The sequence below is a fragment of the Phoxinus phoxinus genome, assembly GCF_949152265.1.
Source record: "Phoxinus phoxinus genome assembly, chromosome: 8".
NCBI classification, from domain to species: domain Eukaryota; kingdom Metazoa; phylum Chordata; class Actinopteri; order Cypriniformes; family Leuciscidae; genus Phoxinus; species Phoxinus phoxinus.
Window position 1 is genome coordinate 24,213,302 of NC_136883.1, and position 15,220 is coordinate 24,228,521.

At 36.9% G+C, this 15,220-nt stretch overlaps 1 long non-coding RNA gene across 1 annotated transcript in view; it reads left to right on the forward strand.

The window, feature by feature from the left end:
* The window catches only part of LOC307002544, a 35,673-nt gene extending 27,237 nt beyond the window's left edge, over positions 1–8,436 (forward strand). The window contains exon 5 of the long non-coding RNA XR_013798493.1: positions 8,255–8,436. This is a non-coding gene — a long non-coding RNA (uncharacterized lncRNA). The remainder of the gene's footprint in view (positions 1–8,254) is intronic.
* The last annotated feature ends 6,784 nt before the right edge of the window (positions 8,437–15,220 follow it).

A 15,220-nucleotide genomic window follows, 5' to 3' on the forward strand; every position in this document is an offset into this window, starting at 1 on the left:
CTCAAATAACAGCTGCCCTGCTGTGATCCAAAGAATAATTTAAATAAATAGTTCACCCCATAAAACATTTCTGTCATTATTTACTCAATCTTATGTTTTTCAGAATGCTGTTATGTAAGAATCAATGGCGTTTGATGTTGTCAGTGATATTGAACTTGCTGTACCATGTTTTATATGCATAAATGCAAATGTGAAAGTTATAATGAATTCATGTTTAGTCTTACATTTCATACAAGCTAATTTCATGATACCTTATGGTACTTTTCATCATAATGGCACTTTTTATCGAGTTTGACAGCTCCCCCTTCCTCAGATGTTTGGAAAGGCTCAGCCTGAAACTGTGCTAAACATCTTTTGTCTTTCAAATGCCATGAGGGTGCATAGACAGTATGAATTTTAATTTCATTTCACTTTGTTATGATCCATCCATCCAATTTGGTAAATATTTCCAACAAACATGCGTCGATCCCGTGGATGCTCAAGCGCAGCAATTTTTATTATATTTCTTACTGTGGCACTGTAGTTTCAGGGATGAAAAAAAAAAAACAGACATAACTGAAATGCGGGACACTATACGTCTTGCTGGACGTGTGACAAAGCTCCCAATTTCAGGACTGTCCCGCAAAATGCGGGACGGGTGGTCACCCTATCAGTATATGTTTTTCTAATTTACATAAGATGTAATATAGCTGATGTTGTTTCATTGAATTGTTTGATGCATAATAAGGTTGTTCGTTTCAGAGAAATTACATAATTTACCCTTCCATAAGATAACATAAGCCCCACCCAACTTAATCACTTGTATTTTATGTTTTATGCAATTTATTTCTTTATCATTCATGGTATTAATTTAGTAGTTGTGTTAGTTGTTCTTGTTTATCTTAAATAAAATAATGCATTTTATTACACTTGTGTCTTCCTTGTGCTGATAATACAGGATCTCGTCAATCTTTCAGATAAATCAGTTGACCAAGTTTACATTAATTCTAAATGATGGGAGTGTTCTCATAAAGCCAAGGTAAAAGTCCTTGACTTTTGCCCCAAACTAAGAGGGGGGAACTGGTCATGTGATGTAGTCCTAACCAAACCTTAAAGCTACACTATGTCATTTTTTAAGTTGATTCTTAACCACTTTGTTCTTTCAAAATTATATGTGCTCATTAATGTATAATTACTTCTACCAACTAATCAAGTATTCTCATAAGCGTAGAATCTGCCATTTCTAATACATACGGATGAGCTACTCGAATGGCGGAACCCATGTTGCGCCTCCATCTTGAAAATACATTAGCCAAAGAGCGTCATACCTGGAAATTCAAGCTTCGCCTTTCGCGTTTTTACACTAAGTGGCACCGTGACGAATGTGAGGGAGAGATTACTCGCAACTGCCGGCAGATTTGAAATAGCACGGCCACCGTAGGAGTTAAAACGGCCTCGGAATGGGAGGGGCTAGAAAGTAATATTCAGTTGGTAGTCATATATAATTTCACCGCTAGATGGGAATAATTCTTACACAGTGTGGCTTTAAGTGACGTGTGATCCAGAAATTACAACATCAGTGGTGACGTGAGTAACAATTACTACATAATTGGCGTCCCTGGGTGGATGAAAGTAAAATCTCTACATATTTGTTTATCAACAATGGTAGCTAAATTAATTAGTCAGATAGTTATCATGGCGTTATATGAATTCAACGTTTGTGGTTAGAAATATATATTTTTTTAATGAAATAAATACTTTTGTTCAGCAAGGACACATTCAATTTATCAAATATAACTTTTATAACGTTACAATTTCCTTTCATATAAATCCTTTTCTTTTTAACTGTTATCAAAGAATCCTGACTAAAAATGTATCACAATTTCCAAAAAAAAATAGTAAGCAGCACAATTGTTTTAACATTGATAACAATAAGAAATGTTTATTTAGCAGCAAATCAGCACATTCGAATATTTTCGGAAGGATCATGTGATACAAAAGACTGGAGCAATGATGCTAAAAATTCAGCTTTGCCATCAAACCTCTGCTCTTCAAAACATTATGTTAAAAATCTTTAGTGTTTTATGGAACAAAAGCATTCTTATGGGTTTCAAACGACATAAGGGTGAGTACAAATATTTTATTTTGTGGTAAACTGTTTGTTTAAAAGAGATGGCAGCGAACAAAACAGTCAGACATTTCTCACATTGTTAGTTGGCTTTGTTTTGTCTGACAAAGAAACTTTTGCCCAAAGCCATGGCAGCACTAACTTTCTGTTTGGAACACACACACACACACACACACACACACACACACACACACACACACACACACACACACACACGCAGATTTCTCAAGATTCTCGCTAGATGGACACTGGCCTCTCATGTCTTTGTGAAAACTCAAGCTGCTCCCCATAAAAAGAGGCTCTCCACGGCGGAAGAGAGGTGGAGGAAAAAAGCTGATTCCCTCCTTCTCTCTTTGCCTCCCAAATTCAGAGTGCTGGACTCTTGCAATGCCCTGCGGAGGTTCACAGAAGAGAAAGCAGTATTGTTTCTCAGGAGATGTCTCTTCGATGTTCCACTTACACTCTGCATGGACAAATGCTCACGTCAAATGCACACAGACGCACACACTGAGACGTAATGGGTTTATAACAGTAAACCGACCCTCAAAAGTGGGTGAAATCCTAAATGGATGATGGATTACTATGGGAGGCCATTCAAGACATTTTTCAAACTTTACTTACACACACACACACACACACACTATCAAACTCTCTCTCATACACTATTATACTGTCTCTCAAAACTATCAAACCTTTCACACACACATTATCAAACTCTCTTGCGCAAACTACCAAATTAATTCACACGCACATAAACAATAATGGCCCTCTTGCGCATATTATTAAAATCTACATGTGCAATCAAACTGTCTCTCGTGAGTGATTAGTGATGGGAAGTCCGATTAATTTCTGTAAACCGTTCTTTTCGGACAGTTCGTTTCAACCAACCGAAAAGCTGACTTTCTCCTCAAGGTGTGATTTGTTAATTTCAAAAAGGTTCTTTGACACACTCTATTTGTTCGCAAATATTTTTGAATTTAAAAATGACACAAAATTCTGTAGGTTTATAAATATTTTATTCAGACACAGCCATTAACGTTACAACACATTAAATCCTTGATAATCCTCAGAAAACTTCAACAGTAGTTGAACCGTCTCAGTTCTTTATGATTCGGACATGACCAAAAAGCGCGAGATAGCGTTTGATAGTGCATGTATGAATGACTTTGGCAGCATAGTGTGTGTGTGAGAGTAAAGTTTTAAATATGTTTTGAATGGCCTCTCAGATTACAGCTTGTTAATTTATTTGTAATTATAGTTCATAGACTCACTCAAAAGCACAAGAGTTTAAAATTGTGCACAGTTGTGTGGTCAGCATGCCTTACACACACACACACACACACACACACACATACACACACACACACACACACACACACACTCTGAGATTTTTTTCCTGCTTATCAAAGGAATGAATTTCCAATTTGACAGTGATTGATTTCTAATAAAACTTAGCCAAGTCTCATTATCGGTTTAGCATGTGATATGAAAGCTTTCATTTCCTGTGAAGAGGGGAAGTGGATGCCAGCTCTGCTGCTTTTGATGAAATCTGCAGATTTTTTCAGTCAGTAGGTTTTTTTTTTAAAGGCTGGTTCTGAATTTGATGTTTAGGACAAATATAATATATATGATACTAAACTAGATGTTTTTTTTATTTTCTGTGCGGAACTCTACTACTATGATTGATAAAGTGATGATAAAGTGCTGTGGGTGTTTGCCATGGTGTTTCTTTCTTTCTTTTCTTTTTTTTCTGGGATATTCCTGGGTTATTCCTTGGTGTTTTTTATTTATTTAGTCTTTTTTTTTGTTAAAATATATTTTATTTTATTTTCATATTACACATAATATCGTGTTGATAAGCAGTTGCTATTTTGGAAATGTTTTTAATATATTTTTTCATATTTTCTATTTGTTCTTTTATCATTTCTTATTATAAAAACATTTTTATTTGATTTTTCCCTGTATATTTTCTTGTGTCTGATATCCTGGTTTCACATGACTCAAGCTCTTCCAAAGGATTTATTTTGCCTTTATTGTCCGCCAGGCAAAAATCATAAAAAAAAAAGTAATGGCATACCTCTTCTCAACAAGCAACATGATTTGAGGTATCATTCAAATTGTTTGCTATATTAAAAACACAGCGCACCTTATTAAAAACAGTATACTGACAGCAGTGTAAGAGTCAATAGATCAGTATTAGAATAGCATTGCAAAGTGGTCTTCCAAGACTTGTAAAGGTTTAGGAAATGTTATTCCAAGAATAATTATTGTTTGCCGCATTAAACTTTCCAGAAATCATAAGAAACAGAGGCACGGATCACGATGCCGCTGCTGTTTTCCAAGTGCTCCGCATTCATTTGAAACCGTGGGCTGTGTGTTCTGTGCTGGCAGATTGAGACGCCAAAGGCACACACTGTCTCCTTTGGCAGTCAGTTCAATAGCAGTGACATAAAAGCATTTAATAACATTCTAATCACACGCTCTCGGCCTTGCCAGAAAAACATTTCACAGCTGAAATTAGCGCAAAATAACAAGAGAGTCCTCAAGAATCTGTTTAGCAAATCTGTTGTGATGCAGAAGAGATCTTCATTAGCGTTATCTCATTTGAAGATATCCGAAAAATCATAAATAGGTCAGGTATTAAATGCGAGAGCTGTCTCAGATAAGCTGTATTTGTAAGAAAAGAAAAAACAGGTGAAATGTACCAGACAGAACTCTCTGAAAGTTAAAAAGGCAGTGTATGGTCCAAAGTTATTACTCCAACTAACAGTTAAAGCATCTTAATTGTTACTATGGAGTCGTTTTAATCAGCCAGACAACTGGTTTCGAGCTGCAATGCTTTAACTGCTTCTGTTTCAGACACGTATTGATCTACAGAAGTGAGATAAGTAAACCTTACACTGGATTAGATGCACTGGGCTTTGCACAGACACTTTACACACATAAAAATTCAGAGGAGGCGGGGAAATCTCAGATAAAATGGGAGCGTTTGTTCTGCAATGACTTCAATTGTGATACGACCACAAGTCAAGGGCAAAACAAGAATCCATGTGTATGTGTGAACAGAATACAGCGCTCTTGCGTGCCTTTAAACGGCCTTCCTCTGGCTTATCATCTTAGCAGTTTATCTTCTCGGCCTCTGGAATGGCTTCACCTTTAGATTGTGTGGTGCACTGCGTGTATTCCCATCTATCAAGCTGCATTTGTTCCTTTGTTTATCATGTTTTTGTCCTGGCTTAAAGTTGAATATGTTTCTGAATTAGACTATCAAAGCGTGCTGTCGTGTCCAATCAGCCCAGTTTTTCCCTGTCATCCTAGTTCATGTTTAATTCCGTTTCCGCTGCTGGCTACGCGAGGCACACAGCGGGCATTAAGTCTCTTCGTGATGTTATCTGGGACGTCATACATTAATAATCTCAGCATTCAACTGTGGAACGGCACATTTCCCTCATGAGCTGATCATTTACATAAATAAATGGAATGCACGGCCAATCAGATCAAAACTCAATGTCCCATTAATAAAGAAAGTTAATGTGATCAACGGGAGTGTTTATGACGGCTGTGCTCAGCCTGTACTTTGGAGTTTATTGCAAATGCTTTCCTGATTAATGAGATGGCAGATTTATGAGCATTTCACGCCACCGTTGTTCGGTAATCTTGGCTTGATGTACAGTTCTCTATAAACTTTAAGCTTTAAGTCCATTTGCTCATCAGTTGTATAAGTGCCATTCATTTATGAATATGCCTCTCAAAAAGATGAAGTGGGTGAATAAAAACTGTTGTGATTTTTATTCAAAATGTGCTCTTGGATCAATTCCTGGAGGATAGATAGATAGATAGATAGATAGATAGATAGATAGATAGATAGATAGATAGATAGATAGATAGATAGATAGATAGATAGATAGATAGATAGATAGATAGATAGATAGATAGATAGATAGATGGATGGATGGATGGATGGACGGATGGATGGATGGATGGATGGACGGATGGATGGATGGATGGATGGATGGACGGATAGATGGATGGATGGATGGATGGATGGATGGATGGATGGATAGATATATAAATCTAATGCTATTATTTATGAAAAAAAGGTTTATGCAGTGTATACACAGTTTTTATTTTATTTTATTTTTTTATGTATTTATATGTACCCAAATTACATTTTATGACTTTCTAGCCTTACTCTAATTTGAACCAGAACATGGTTGAACTTGGGGCTCCATTGTGGTTTTTTGGACCTTTCATGGCCCAGATTCATATATTACTTCTGTAAAAGTCATTCATGCAGAGAATACGCTGGTCACTTTCTAATATATTGGCTCTTGTTGTACTCTGTTGCTACAGTGAAGTATTTTGATTGGTTCAATACTATTTGCTTTGGCTCATTTTTTTTTTTTTTTTTTTTTTGAACATTGTGCTTTTTTTTAAATCGTATTTTTGGCCTAGTTGAAATCTTTAGATGCAAATAATTTGAATGTTGTTGAAGCCCTAGCACCGATCCTAAACTTAATCTTAAAATCTGAGAAGATACTGATAGACAGACAGATGGACAGACTGACAGATCGATCAATAGGAATGTTGAACCAGGACCAGTAAGGATTGTTGATCCAGGAACATGTCCAGCTTTGCAACGTGTCATTTACCACATGTATGCGATTTTCTGTTTTGTCCCTGAATGAGTCAAATTCATCTCCGCATCCAAGTTTCGACAGCCAAGTGAATAGACTTGACTCACGGTAGATGTGCGCTCCCTGATTCACTAGTCATTCTGACTCTGTCTGAAATGAGTTGGAAAATACAGTTCTGCACAGCCTTGAGTAAAATCAGTCATGCGTTTACACAAATAAAATGGAGAATATGGGATAGGGGGAGGAGTGTGTGTGTGTGTGGGTGTGTAACTAATCAATACACCATGGAGGCTATCGTTAGGCTTGAGTGTATAATACAACAAATCTTTTCATGGCCCTACACACTTTAAGTCTCTATCTATTCATGTGCCTGTAGAGGGTGCCTTTAAGCTTACTGAAACTCTGATAAGCAGACATGTGTGTGTTTGTGTAATCGCCCACAGGAGAGCCGGTCTAACAGCTCTTAAAGTCCGCAGTGGGCGAGAGTGAATAGTATGAAAATAAAGCAAGAATGTGAAAACTGGCTCGCTGTATGTCACATACATGCGCACGTCGTCACCTTTTAGAGTCAGCTCTCTGTCTTTTCTTATCTTTCTGAAAGCCGCTCAGTAGCCACTTGACTTACTCTCTCTTTTTCTCTGTCTCTCTCTCTCAATCTCATGACCACTATGCTAAACACAGTCATTTTCATACAATAATGTGCATAGGCATCAGGATGGGACGTGACACAATTGCCACAGCACTATTTGCATGGTGCAAACAACACTTGTTTAGAAATTACATGGGTAATGTATAGCCAGAAGTTCATCCACCAAGAAAAATATTCCTACATCAAAAAGCTCTACAGCTCAAATTCACTTACTTCATATTTCTGGTTATAAACTCTTCAGAACATTTCATTGCCACTGCAGCTATTTTTTTGTGCTATTTATTTATTTTAAAATGTAATTATTTTTAGTGGTAATCTGCATCATGCCACTATGCCAAAGCTTAACTAGCTTAACTCTGTTGTCAATTACTCACTATTGTGTCATTCTAAATTAGAAAAAACACACATAGATGATGCTATTCAAACGTTTGGGGTCTATTACTTTTCTTTCTTAAGAAATTAATACTTTTATTTATAAAGTATGCATTAACTTGATCAAAATTGACGGTAAAGACATTTATAATGTTTCAAAAATGTAAACCAGCCACAAGTCGCATGGGTATATTTGTGGCAATAGCCAACAATGCATGGTTGTATGGTTCAAAATGATAGAATTTATGCCAAAAATCATTAGGATATAAAGTAAATGTTCCATGACGATTTTTTGTAAGTTTCCTACCGTAAATAAAAAAATTGTGACTGGATGCAGCAAAATTGCGAACATAAATGGACAACGATTTTCTCAATGTTTCAATTTTTTTGCACCCTCAGATTCCAGGTTTTCAAATAGTTGTATCTCGACCAAATATTGTCCTATCCTAACAACACACCCTTTATCTTCCACCGATCCCTTCTCCTCAGCGTCTGGTCTTGTCTATGCCTGACACCACAGACTACTCACCTCAGACTCCTTCAGTCTGAACTACCTGAGATTCCGTTCTTCTCGTCATCACCGATCTTCATCACCCTGGCTCTTCCCATCGTCATCTGCCCACAAACAAACACATCTTTAACGTCAGCTAAGTCCCCAATCTCCATCAGTTCAATGATCCCTATCCATCGCATCTGCATTCTGCATTCCTTCCCTGCATTGCTCTTCCATCTGCACATCTAAATAAACTTATTATACTCACTAAACCTTGTCTGTCCTCTTCTGATTGTGACTATAAATCTCAATGTAAAAAAATGTTACCCTTGTTGTGACTGGTTTTGTGGTCCAAGGTCACATTTGTTTTAATAACAACAGCAGCAAAAAGATCAAATAATGATGTAACAAATGATATAATAAATTATATACAAATAAAGATCAAACAGCCTTGATGAGCATAAGAATCTTTTGCACAAACATAAAAAAAAACATTACCAATATATACATAGGGGTGAATTCAGGTTGATTGGGACATGTCTTCTTAATGACAAAAAAGTGTCATAATCACCCAGAATTCACCCTATAAATTTACAGTGGTGGCCAAAAGTGATGTCCGACCTAGGAAAATTGTATAAACTTTAATTAAAAACTTTTTTCAAATATGTATTACATTTTTTTTTAAACATTGTGATGCTGTCTGGGGTGTAAAATGAATGTATTCGTTCCACCTTTCAATCGTATCATTTGTCAAGATGAAACACACCGAATTGTGTGGACGTCATTTTTGGCATTCTTGCACTCAGTATTCCCAGCCTATAATTCAGTTAATCACTGCGTGGCAAGTATTAGCTATTTTATTAGGTGTTATTTTGTGGGTGCATTTCAGTGCAAATGGCCAGATGGAAGGAGTCGTCATCTGCAACCAAGGAGGATATTGTTAAAATGGCTAAAATATTCCTCATGTGCAGGATGTGAATGGTCACAATGTCCTCCGAATTATTTCAAAGCACATTGAGACCACTACCTTGCTGAATGTAAAGTGATGTGGCTGGTCAAGGAAGACTTGAGAGCATTTTGACAGGAGGAAGAATATCACTTGAATGTGGGACCACCTTAAAACACCATCTAAAGACCCAGATAAGACTGTAAGCCATCGGCTATAAGAGGCAGGATTGAGAAGTTGTGTGCACGTAAATAAACCATTTATGAGTTTTATCTACTGCAAAGAAAACACCTTGCATTTGCCAAAGAACATAAGGATTGGAGTAAGGAAGATTGGAGCTGTGTTCTGCAGTCCGACAAGTCAAAATTGAACATCCTAGCATTGGATGGTGTCAGGTATGTTCACTGGAGAAGACTGGAGTGTTTTAATACCAAATGTATGCGTTGTGCAATTAGGCACGTTAGGGGAAAACAATGGTATTGGGGACGGATGTCTGCAGCAGGTGTTGGAAGGATGTACAATGTTGCTGGCACATTGAAAATGGACCAATCCTTGGAAATCATGCTGAGCCCTTTGTAGCCAAGTATGGAGAATCTGTTTGGATATCAATGTGTATTTTCCTACATGATAATGTTCCCAAACACAGCACACATGCAACAAAGTTGCTCGCAATGAAAGTGTTTGTGCTCAGCATTTTGAAGTCTTTAAGTGGTTCCTCAATTCCCTGACCTTAAAGCCATTGAAAACTTTAGGGAAAAATTCTCGTCGCTTCATAATATTAAGGTTGAGCTACTAGTTACATATTTCAACAATGTTTTTACTACCTTTCTGGGCCTTGAAAGCTGCAATGCCGTTGCTGTCAATGGAGGGACAGAAAGCTCTCAGATTTCATCAAAAATATCTTAATTTGTGTTCCAAAGATGAACGAAGGTCTTACGGGTTTGGAACGACATGAGGGTGAGTAATTAATGACAGAATTTTCATTTTTGGGTCAACTATCCCTTAAGTGTCATTAAAAGCAATTGTTCTATATTAATGAATGATAGCTAACTCCTTTTGTTTCGAAAGACATGAGAGGAGTAATTCTAATTTTTGAGCGAACTATCCCTCTATAAACTGAACTATTATAATAAAATATAAGCCTGATTGTGCCAATAGTTATAACCAAAGTTTATCTCTCTCTGTTGCTCAAGCAGTCCTGGCTACAATACATTTCTAAATATTTGTTTATTCTTCCTCTGCTATTCTGGCTTTGTGGAAGGAGTGTGGGAGTGACTGATAGCAGATGAGTGAGTCAGGAGAGAAACTCATACCCTGATTTTCATTCTCTCGCCTGTGTGTGTGTGTGTGTGTGTGTGTGTGTGTGTGTGTGTGTGTGTGTGTGTGTGTCTGTCTGTCCTATGAGTGAGAAAAAGTGCAGAATTGTGTAAGATTGGGTGGATTCGTCTTCATGCAGCTTATTTTGAGGAATAGCACTACACACACACACATAAACACACACATACACTCTGGTGTTTTTGATCTCCAGGGATCATCTTCACACATCACTTGACATACAAAAAGTAAAGTAGGCTTCAGCCAGAGGGACATGGGTGAACCTGCTGGACTCGTGTGTGTATTTGTGCAAGTGCACTATATGTGCATGAAGTGTCTCAAGGGGATAGACTGAAGTAGTGATTTAAGGGGCCACTGTTTTTGAATTTTTGCCCCTTTGTGCTTTCATACACACATATATGCCTCAATAAATGTTAGTAGACAGCTACTAGATACTCTCCTTATATCCTATCCAATTTAGTGTCAGTAATATTGCCCAAAATGTCACACGCACAAGTACAATAAGTGAGACCTATAGGAACTGTTCTAAAAAAGTGTTGAATATTCATAGTTTTCATGTGACTTCACACTCTTGTGTAAACGTCCATCTGGAGGGCAAAACAAGGCTTTCATTGACCACCAGCATTTTTTACCAGGTTTTTACCAAGTACAAATGTAGTAAGACAGTGATATTAAAATAACAAATTCCATATACTTCTTATTAACGCTGCATACTGTGGGCACGCATATAAAAAGACAGTTTCTGATTAAGCAGTTTTCCATTGAAAACCATTATAAAGAAAACGCTTAACCATTTATGTTGTGTTCATATTCTGCTTTCCTGTATATCGCATTCATAATCAGTAAGGTGTACTGAATTTGATAATACCGCAGCAGGTGCAGTACATGGATCACAGGTGTGTGTGATCCAAAATACAAAAACTTGTAAAAAATACATTTTGTTCTCATATTTTTTTCTTCTTTTGACAGGTGATCTAAATATTTGTGGAAATTTGACAGGCCTGTGCTGCAGTTTTACATTTGTGTTGCCCTCCAGGTTTCAGCACCAGTCACATGACTAAAAACTATGAATACACAATAAGCAACACAAAGAGCGCTTTTAACAATTTGCTATTGATTCCAGTAGTTTGATGTTAGCATGTTGCTAAGCTAACCATGTAATAATCTAATAAGGAAAAAAAAAACACAGTTTACACACACACACACACATATTGTATTTAGAACTACATCTTATTAATAGTTTTTGTAAGTGAATGAAATATAAGTGCCACGGGTTACACGGTATGACTTGCAGCTTGGTGAGTTCAGACCAGGTTCAGGTCCAAATGCTCGCAAAGAGTTTGAAGTTCTGTGACGAGAAAACTTCTGTGAAATGGGTTTGGGTGTTTATTCTTAGTTAGGTCCAGAATTGTTTGTGATATCACATTTATTTGTTTTATGTGAGGTAGGCCTAAACAAAAACTGAAACCAAGACTAAAACTATTGGTAAAAAAAACAAAAACATTTTCGTAAACTGAAATAAAATAGAAATTTCAACATAAATAAAAAACTAAAACAAAACTAAACTAACAACGGTTACTGAAAAACTAACTAAAAAATAATAATAATAAGCAAAAATAAATTATCGTTTTTGTAATTAATAAGCTCTCATCCTGTCGCCTATATACTGGAAAATCAAGTTTTTCCATTGGACTGCGCTACTTTATTTTTTAATGTAAACGCGCTAGACGGTCATGTATGAACATTGCGTTCACGTCTTTTGCAGCGTCTCGTGCATGACACGGCGCTCTAAAACGCGGCACTAAAGTTAAAATAAGTTAAACTTTTAAAAGACGCGTCTTGAGACCTTGCACTTTTATTTGCCATTCCACTGCCCGCGCTTCGCGTTTTTCAAAGCAAAAGCGTTTCAAAGCGCTTCTGTGTGAACCAGCCTTAAGCGGCCGAAATGTATGGGGTTAAAATTGTTCCATTATTCCAAATAAATAGATTGAGATTCACAAACAATGTAAAGAGATTGACAAAAATTGATCAAATTCACAAATAATTAGATTAAGATCCACAAATAAATGTAAAGAGTTTCACAAAAAATGATTAAACCCACAAATAAATAAAATGAGATTTGGAAATAAAATCAAATATTTACAAATGTGTTTTATGTCAATAACACAACTCTGCCTGGCATTTATTTGTGAACCGGTTTCTGTGCCTTTGTAAATCGCTGCACGCATTTGTGAATTGCTTCTTGTGCATTTGTAAATCCCCTCACGCATCTGTGGATTTTGCAACACTTCTAGCGTCGATGTGCATCCTCCGTGGGGCCAAAGGTGAATGGTGAGTTGTTGCTCACCATTGCGGTGAAATCCTCTTTTGGACTGTCCGCTGGAAGGCTGGTGATGTAAAATACACAGAGCGCGCAATCCGGGTAGTGAGTAAGGCAGTCCAGACAATTGCTAGGTTGGCAGTTAAAGAGTTTTCTTTGCAACTAACTCCTAATGCACATATTTAGAAATCAATGGCTTTAATTAAGGAATTAAATTCCCTCTGAGCACTTCAATAGCTGCCGATCTAACTCTGTTGTCACAAGTGTATTGTGTACAAGCAGTTTAGACAGGCTTAGATGTTCACAAAGAACACGTTTTTCCATTCCACTGCGTTACTTTTCCATTATTTTTCTGTAAACACATAGACAGACGTCTTTAACCGTTGTTCTCGGGTCTTGCGTCTTTTGCAGCGTCTCGCACATGACACAGCGTTCTAAAAGCGCTTTTTTAAACAGCATAACCAGCGTTCTATGTGAACCGGCCCTTAGAAATGAAAGAATGGGGCACAATTCCCTGACCCATCCGTTACACAGGCCTATAAATGATCATTGCTTTTAGAAGAGCTTGAATGTTCCTGGAAACAGGCTTCCATTAAACCATGAGCAACATTACAGATGCATCTAGGCTCCGCTGAAGTAATTGCCAGAGAAGCGAGTGGCAGTCTTTAAGGTCATTGTGAATAAATGAATTTCCTGTTACTGTTATAGGAAGTTGTCAAATTGATGAGGACTTGTTCTAGCAAGTTTGATCAGGCTTCCTGTTGTCATCACTCTTTACTGTCTTCTGTCTGATATTATTGGGTTTAGATTATTGTTCTGAAGCCTACTGTGACAAACAGTGATTACAAAACTAGTTTTTGCCTTTATTTTTGACATACAGTGTATTTCTGTATAACTTATGCAAAGTGTGAAAGTGTTTTTGTATGCATGTTGTGCATGAGTGGTTTATAATCCAACCTGTGTCTGGCGAAGGTCATATTTTCATGTGTAACTTTGGGTTTGCATTGAGTTTTTGTAATGAAATAAAAATGTGTATTGTTGGCATGAAGGTGGTTTGCCATAGGGAATACGCCACTGACCGTATGATGAGCAGTTTCATTATGTTCTTTTGCTCTGACGTCACAATGACAGCAGAGATTGCACATAATGACACTTCCCTCCTCATATCTGCTCTCTATTAACTATTTAAACTCAGCTAATCATTAATCTGTCTAGCTGCTTATTAAGTCAAATATTTATTAGGCCCAATGAGGAAATCCATATTTCAGATTAGACTTCACTCATCTTTTCTGCTGTGCATTAAATATTCATGCTATTACACATGACAAGTTGACTTGTGATGTGAAATCAGTGATAGCCTTTTCCCTGAAGACTTTCATTCAACTTTTGAAGAATCTCCCTGTATCTCTGGTCTTCTGTAACTTCCCTTCGGTTTCTTTATTAGCTCCTTTTGGCAGTCCTTTGTTTCATATTTAGCTTCAGGAGCCTAATACTGTCATTCTCCAAAATGGTGCCATTTTATCCTTCATGGCCAGTGTCCAAAGGTTGGCATCTGTAAGTTTTCAAGATTGAAAAGAACAACATTTATTTATCTTTTGTAACATTAAATGTAATTTTGATCAATTTAATGCATCAATGCTGAAAAGTATTAATTTCTTAAAAATAAAAATAAAAATCGTACTGACTACAACAATAAAAATGTTGTAAAATTGTCTTTAAAAATAAAATAAAAGTTTTACCATTGTCATGAAACTGCACATGGAACTGACAGTGGTGATCCAAACACAGGCTTTATTGAGAGGAAGATCCAGAAACAGGTACGAGATAACAGGCAGAAGTCAAAACCAGGTAAGCAGTCCAGAACAGCAATCATACAATGCAGGGATAAGGCAAACGGGAAAACCAGATACAGGCAGGGAGTCCAGGAACTGAGAAACTAGGAAACACTAAGACACAAGGAACTGGGAAAACGCTCAGCTTGCAGTATGACACTAACAACACTTAGCAAAGAGACAAAGGAAAACCAAGGCTTAAATCAGAGAAGCTAACAAGCATAATCAAAAACAGGTGAAAGACATAAAGCATAATCAATCCAAGTAAAATCATAAGAAGGAATGAAAAATAGAGGAGTGCCCCCCAGTGGCTTACGCGGGCACTCCAGCCGCTGATTGTCACAACCATATTAATATAGGTATTTCTAAACACTTTTTTAAAACTTTTTTTAAATTAACTTATTTTATTAATCATTTGTTATTCATATATAGTCTACCTATATTATATAGGTATAGAAGTAAAAACAATTTTTTTCCCCAATATTGTTAGACTAGTGGATATTCTGTGTTACAATCAAATTCTTTGGTC